General features: G+C 38.5%; 1 protein-coding gene across 3 annotated transcripts in view; it reads left to right on the top strand.

Moving 5' to 3' along the window:
• Positions 1-1,497: 1,497 nt before the first annotated feature.
• Positions 1,498-7,402, top strand: part of LOC135094475 (dehydrogenase/reductase SDR family member 12-like) — a 23,042-nt gene continuing 17,137 nt past the window's right edge. For all 3 annotated transcript variants that reach the window (XR_010263827.1, XR_010263828.1, XM_063994599.1), the window contains exon 1: positions 1,498-1,604. The gene's annotated coding sequence lies outside the window, so the exon portion shown is untranslated. The remainder of the gene's footprint in view (positions 1,605-7,402) is intronic.

The raw sequence follows: 7,402 nt of genomic DNA, 5'->3' as shown, positions 1-7,402 counted from the left end.
CAGATGAAGAAAAACAGAAACACGATAAAAATAATAAAACAACAAATAGAGATCAAGGATTGTGACTCAGATAATTATAGTTTTCTCCTCCACTTCTTCTTCCTTCTCCTCCTCCTCTTCTCCCGGTGACTCAGTATCATGTGACTTAGTTCCTCCTCCTCTTCCTCCTCCTCCTCCAGGTGACTCAGAGTCATATGACGTAATTAAAACACCTGGTTAAGGAAAGGTGTTTTTCTCCTGTTCTATCATAAACATTTGTGGGATGTAAAGGTAGATAGGAAAGTGGTAGTAGTAGTAATAGTAGTTGGTGTTGTTGTTGTTGTTGAATATATCGAGTACGAGAGAATAATAAATAAAAGTTTGTTTGTTGTATTGCAGAGCAGGTGATAATGTTGGGTTAAGTTAGGAAGGCAATAATGATAAGCAAGAAAAGACTAAAATGAAGAAGAAATAATAATAGCGAGAAGAGAAAGAAGAGGAGCAATAAACAACAGCAAGAAGGTGAAAATCGTTACGTCAGGTTAGGAAAGCAATAAAGATAAGCAATACAAGACTAAAATGAAGAAGAAATGATAATAACGAAAGGAAAGAAGAACAATAACAACAAAAAGCAGAATATCATTATAACCTAAACAATTCCTTATATTCTTGTCTCATTATATGTCTTAACAATCGAATAGCCTTGTTAATGTATTAGTAAGTAGTTAGAGGAAATCATTAATTAATACTGTAATGTAATGATATAAGAGAGAGAGAGAGAGTGCGTGCGTGTGTGTGTGTGTGTGTGTGTGTGTGTGTGTGTGTTACGTAAATATATATATAAAGTTCCATTGCCTTAAAAATCGTATGATATTGAAATGATCGTAATAATTAGGCTGAAAACATTTTACAGGTGTTAAATGTGACTGGTTAGAGATGTACCTTGTTCAGATCATATAAAATCGTACCTATTCATCCATTATCGTGCATATAGCAGTAGTTGTAGTAGTTGTTTTTGTTGTTGTTGTAACAAGTTTGTCTACATTGTCATATGATGCTTAGATTGTTGCGTGAATAAATAAATAGATAAATAAGAAAAAGACGAAATATACTGAAAATTATAGCTCTTCCATTGCTCGATATTTATTTCCTTCTTTTATTGTTTAATTTAACGTGTTTATTTTAATTATATAGTCTGTAGGTAGGTGTATCTGTCTTTTCCTTCTACCACAAGCTGATGAAATACGAAAACTTCCAAATAACTTCACTGAGAACCAAAACATTCATTAAATTTTCGCTCGCTTACAGCTGATGATGTTACCAGCTCCAAATGTTACCCTTCAAGCCACTTCTACCTTTCTTTTACCTTCCTAACATAAATATATATAAACTTAAACACACTATACAGTAAAATATAACAACATGTAATCTTGTTCTTCTACATTTCAACTTATAAGATAAATAAAGATGATAAAAGCGTAAGAAACATTTTGAGTTGGCACCATTGACAGACAGGGAGAGAGTGAGAGGAAATGAAAAACGAAGGAGCGGCTCAGTGCGACTTGAGCTGTGATACGAGTGGGTTGTGCTATTTTATCGCTCCGGAAGTTTTTGCATAATAGAAGGTATAGTTGAAAATCCGAGTAATTTTTTACAGTAAGAGATGGAGAGAGAGAATTAAGTATAAGTATTAAGTGAATTGATACTTTTTTACTTATAAGGCGTGGAAGAGAGATTTAAATGCACCTGTTACTTGGAAATTTTTCGATTTTTACTGAAGGATTTGAAGGAAGAAATATTTAAATGTTTATATGTTGTAATTTATCGTTATTGTAAGGAACTGTGTAAGGAAATGCAGGACAGAGAGAGAGAGAGAGAGAGAGAGAGAGAGAGAGAGCAAGGAAGAATCTAATTATTATGAATAGAAAATGTATTGTGTGTTTTATGTTACCGGAAATTGTCTGTCTTATTGGTTCTTTCCTTTGTTTGCTTTGTGGATCAAAAGGCTCTGTTTGTTTATTATTTTTTTGTTTTTTGTTTTGTTATGCTTACTGTAATTGAGGTCAAATTTTCTTAAGTAATTTAGATAAGAGATTTTGAAGAGTGTGTGTGTGTGTGTGTGTGTGTGTGTGTGTGTGTCTGCAAACCGGTAGCCGTCTTACGCTATGAGGTTACACACACATACATACACACACACACACGCGAGTATGTATACGTATGTGGGTGTCTAGGATCATCTTACACACACACACACACACACACACACACACACACACACACACACACACACACACACACCTAACCTTCATTCGTGGCTAGACAATTACAACATTAGCAGCACAGGTAATGACTTTCACCTGTGCTTGACTCACTATTACTTTCTACCTGAGAGAGAGAGAGAGAGAGAGAGAGAGAGAGAGAGAGAGAGAGAGAGAGAGAGAGTGGGGGGGGTGAGACGCAATGTACGAGTATATGTAAACAAGACTATGTGCTTGTATTTAGAAGGGCCTAAAGAAGCACGTCTTTCATATTGAGAAATCTTCCTTTGTTTATTCATTTCGTATTAATTATTCGCTTTTATTTATTTTAAGGTTTGTTTGTGTTTTCGTTTCATTGATTCGTTTTTATTTATAGTATTTTTATTTTTTTCATATACTTTATTTTTTCCCTATCGTATTATTATCAGTATTTTCTTATGTATTTCATTTATATATTTCCTGCCAGCTGCCTCTTCCAATACGTTCAGTCCTGCAGCGTCTGGTGGCTTGGTACTTGTAATTCTGCCAAGCATCTGTTCAGCGTGGCCTGTGTCGTATCATTCCACCTCTTCCTGAATCTTCCTCTTGGTCCGGTTCTGTCTGGGTCTTCGGTTCCTCCTTTTATAAATGCGCGCCTCGTCCACCCAATCTAGAGACGTCGTTGCCACTTTGTTAGTTAAAAGCGCAGGAACTACATCTCCCCCCCCCACTCCTCCCACACCCTTCATGTCTTTTTTTTCGTGTTTAGTTTTATCTTTTTTTTTCTTTTTACTAATTATTTCTTGCTTTTCTCATTTTTTTTTTTTCGTCCACGTCTGTCTAAGCGTTTTAACAATTTTCTATTCGTAATGCTTAGACTCTCTCTCTCTCTCTCTCTCTCTCTCTCTCTCTCTCTCTCTCTCTCTCTCTCTCTCTCTCTCTCTCTCTCTCTCTCTCTCTCTCTCTCTCTCTCTCTCAACCATCACCCCCGCCTTCTCTTTCCCAATCTCTCCTCGCCCCTCTCTTAGCCACACAAACCACTGCAAACTGTCACCACCACCACCACCACCACTACTTCTAATTAGTTAACCACGCGGGTGATAACCAGGCGAACCAACTGAGTGACAGCAATTGCTATCACACTAATTAGTAACATGCATCATTGGTATAACGAGAGAGAGAGAGAGAGAGAGAGAGAGAGAGAGAGAGAGAGAGAGAGAGAGAGAGAGAGAGAGAGGCCTGATTGAGAAGTGGTTATCTGGTCTGACTGAACAAGTGAGAAAAAGTAGAGGTTTGCAGAGGTGATGAGGTGAGATACAAAGCAGGTGGAAAGGTAATGACAGGTGTGTGGTGGACGCGTGGGTGTGAAGGGTTGTCAGTGTCAGGTTCGTGGTGTGTTCCTTGCCAAACTTCGTCAGCGTGCAAGGTCCGTGGGAAGTGAACTTTTGGGGAAATTACTGAAAAAAAAAAAAAAAAAGAAGTTGTGTTAAATTTAGTATGTGGAGATTATTGTTATGACTGCAGTGAATATGTGTTTCCTTATAATTATACAAGTGCCTGTTTTTAAGTGTGTATCTGTTTCGCCATAGTTAATTGATTGCCAAGACTACTCATCACACTGGCTGCCATTTCTATTACGGGATTTGAGTGATATTAAATAGATAATGATTCTGGCACCACTGACCACTTGTTTGGGGGTACGATTCTTTTTTCTTTTTTCACAATTTTTGCTGCCTTGTGTGTTTCTGTACTACTTTAAGCAGTTTTCAATATTCCGGAAAGTTTTGGCTGACCTCGGCGATATAGCGTTGGTTGCTTTACTGTGGTGCTGTGATGCTTTTGTCCAATGTAATATCAAGTCATTATTTATCATTGCTAATTAATAAGTAAAGAATATTTGTGTTCATACAGCAAGAGGGCCAGCCATACATTATACACTAGGAGGAGCAAGGTATTCGATATTGGTGGAGCGGCTAACACTACACTGGACAAACTGGGACTCACTAAAAAAAAAAAAAAAAAATAGCGTTGTTATAAAGCCCACAAAAAAAAAAAAATAGCGTTGTTGTAAAGCCCACACACTTTCATCTCCTACTGTCCTTCACCCCATTCTTTTCACCCCATCTTACCCTCTTTCTCCTCTCCCCTACTTCACCCACTCTCTCTCTAAAAAAAAATAAATAAATAAAAAACTCTGCATTTGGTTCACTAGAGGAGCAAGGTAGCACCCAACACTGGAGCCTGGTGGTACACGACGGCGGTGCGGGACCCCAAATTGGTACACGAGCAGAAAAATGTTGGGCACCGTGGATATTACAAGCTGACCCACGCCGCCGCCCCGAGCCACCAGCTGTATCCGGTTTCTGGGGCCGTATGCAAACTGTGTGGATGGGCTGGGCATCCTCCAGGGCCCGTATCTCTCAGTGTTCTTCCCAAGGCCACACATGCGAAGTTTATTCCTCACGTGTGCCTTGTCCTGTTGAAATTGCATGATCTTTGTTATACCATCACTAGGAGCGTGGAAATATCTTTGTAAACTCCCACGAGATCGGAAAACACTACCCAGGTGACGCTTGAATATACCGGAAAAATGAGCGAAAATGTTAAACAAGTGTATTGCCAACTGCTAATCATCTTGTTTATCGCCGCCCCCAATCTTTAAACGTGGTAGAAATTGTCCTTTTTGAAATTTCATGATCTTTGTAAACTTCACGAGGTCCTGGAACACTACGCAGGTGACGCTTGAATATTCAGGAAAAAGTGAGCGAAAAATCTGAAACACGTGCATTGCCAGTTGCTACACGTGAGTTAGTGTTATTGGGGTATTAATCGATAAGCCACTGAGAAAACCAGGTGTGCTTTCACTAGCATGTTATTTTAACCCTTTGATTGCTATTTAGTGTTCCTTCCATCGCTAATCACTCGGGTGTCTCGCTCTACAGCCGTCTCCAATCTCTGAACGGGGCAGATATTGAAAACTCTATTCTTTTATTCTTTATTCCCTTCTTTCTTGTAGATGCTTATAAAGATTTCCTGCGTTACTTCTGCTGGTAATTTTTCGCAGTGAAAGGGTTAAAGTCCACGTGTGTTTTTCCATTAAAGACCCATAGTTGTTATGCCAAGAATCGTGGAAATACCTTTGAAAAATTAAACTTCCACTAAACCCTTCTAAATATCAAGACGTTTAAATATATACGAAGAAATAAAGGATAAACGATATCATTGCACTTGCTGTATTTAATTTATTGCAGCACTTGTGTATTTGTATGGTAAGCCTCAGAGGAACAGAAAACCTGCCTTAACCAATGAAAACTTTACTGACGAAACAAACTCTGGACACACCTGACAACTGTTCCCGCCGCTCACCGCACGCAGATACCTGAAACTTTGCTTACAACCTTGTCCCCTGCAGTTAATTGTGGCGAAACATTGTAATTAACCCTTTTTTCACTAGGCTTGGTTTTCTTGGTCTAGGAAGCACTTGTACGCCTGAGAACTGAAGAAGCATGCCAATACACACCTTGTTGGCTCATTAGGGCGGGGCTTACCTTTAAATTAGGGAGAAAGGAAAGATATTAAACTTATCACCTTTTATTTTTGTTACCGTGACTGGGAAACGTTCGTACATCTGTGAGAAAATGGAGGAATGTCTACACTTAGCTTGGTGGCTGGCGCGAAGGGCGGGGCTTGCCTTCAAATGACGGGGTGAAGGGAATACCTGTAAAATTATTCTTGTAATGCTTTATTTTATCTTTTTTTTATTATTTTTTCATTTTATTTATTTATTTTATTTTATTTTTTTTATTTGATTTTATTTTATTTATTCATTTTTATTTATGTATTTATTTATTTTTATTTATGTATTTATTTATTTATTTTTTTTTTTCCTTTTTCTTTGCCGTGCCCAGGTTTTCTTGGCATTTGTGTACCAGAGATATGGAGAAGCGCATCAGTTCACACCTTACTAACCCCAAGACTCTATAGATTATGTGAACTGAGAGCGTACTTCTAAATTAATCTTATTTCACTTGGTTTTTTTACGGTGCCCAGGTTTCCTTAGCCCTGAGAAAATGAGAAACATATTATTGCACACTTTAGTAACTCAGATCTTTCAAATTAAGTGAATTGAGAGAGCACTTATATAAATTAATCTTGTCATTTCACTTAATTTTTTACCGTGCCCAAGTTCTCTTCGCTCGGGAAAACTTATATGTAACTGAGAAATTGAGGAACAACTTGGTAACTCAGACCCTTGAAATTAGGATGCAGAGAGAGAGAGAGAGGGGGGGGGGGGACAACGGTACAAGGACACGTGATGCAGTAGGAAAAGAAAAGTGTACTGGTGAGGTGAGGTGAGGTACATTAATTAGCCAATCAGGTAAGGAGACGAGAGGTACACAGGTAAAAAAAAAAATTAATGAATCATCAGTACCTGGCCAGACTACCAATAGGGATAGTTTATTTTAGTCACTACACACAAATGAACCTTTCCACGTCTTATCAACACGTCACAGCACTAGAAGCAACGAAATCTTAACAAACATTGACACGAAAGGATGAAACTGAAGTAAAAGTAAAAGATCCAGCAAATTTTAGCCAGTATGATGCTAACAGGTGACTGAAACAAGAAGAAAGGCCTTAGAATATTTAGTAGTTAGAAAAGACCATACCAGATCACAGGGAAAGTATTAATAAGGACTTAGGGGAAACTGCAAGAAACTATCTGGCCTACACGTGGCATTCCCTGTATTAAATTTACCTGTTTCCACCTGTCAACCCTATCCATTAATTTGTCTACGTTTTAAAGCTCACTAATGATTCAGCACTGACTACCTGATTCTTTCATTCCTTTTGGTGTTGTTAGACTAGATTGTTTGTGTAGGAAAGGGTTGAAATTGAGGAGACTGTGACTGGAAGTGTTGAAAGATTGGAAGTAGGTGAAAAAAAGGGGTATTAGTCTCTCTCTCTCTCTCTCTCTCTCTCTCTCTCTCTCTCTCTCTCTCTCTCTCTCTCTCTCTCTCTCTCTCTCTCTCTCTCTCTCTCTCTCTCTCTCTCTCTCTCTCTCTCTCTCTCTCTCTCTCTCTCTCTCTCTCTCTGTGTGTGTGTGTGTGTGACCTCTTCCTCTCCCTCACTTCTCTCTCTCCTCCGCCTCCTCATTCCTTCCTTACCAACAGGTTCTCTCCTTC

This window comes from Scylla paramamosain, chromosome 45 (genome assembly GCF_035594125.1).
Source record: "Scylla paramamosain isolate STU-SP2022 chromosome 45, ASM3559412v1, whole genome shotgun sequence".
Classification (NCBI taxonomy): Eukaryota; Metazoa; Arthropoda; class Malacostraca; order Decapoda; family Portunidae; genus Scylla; species Scylla paramamosain.
Note: the sequence above shows the minus strand (reverse complement) of the source record. Positions and strands in the feature narration are given on the sequence as shown.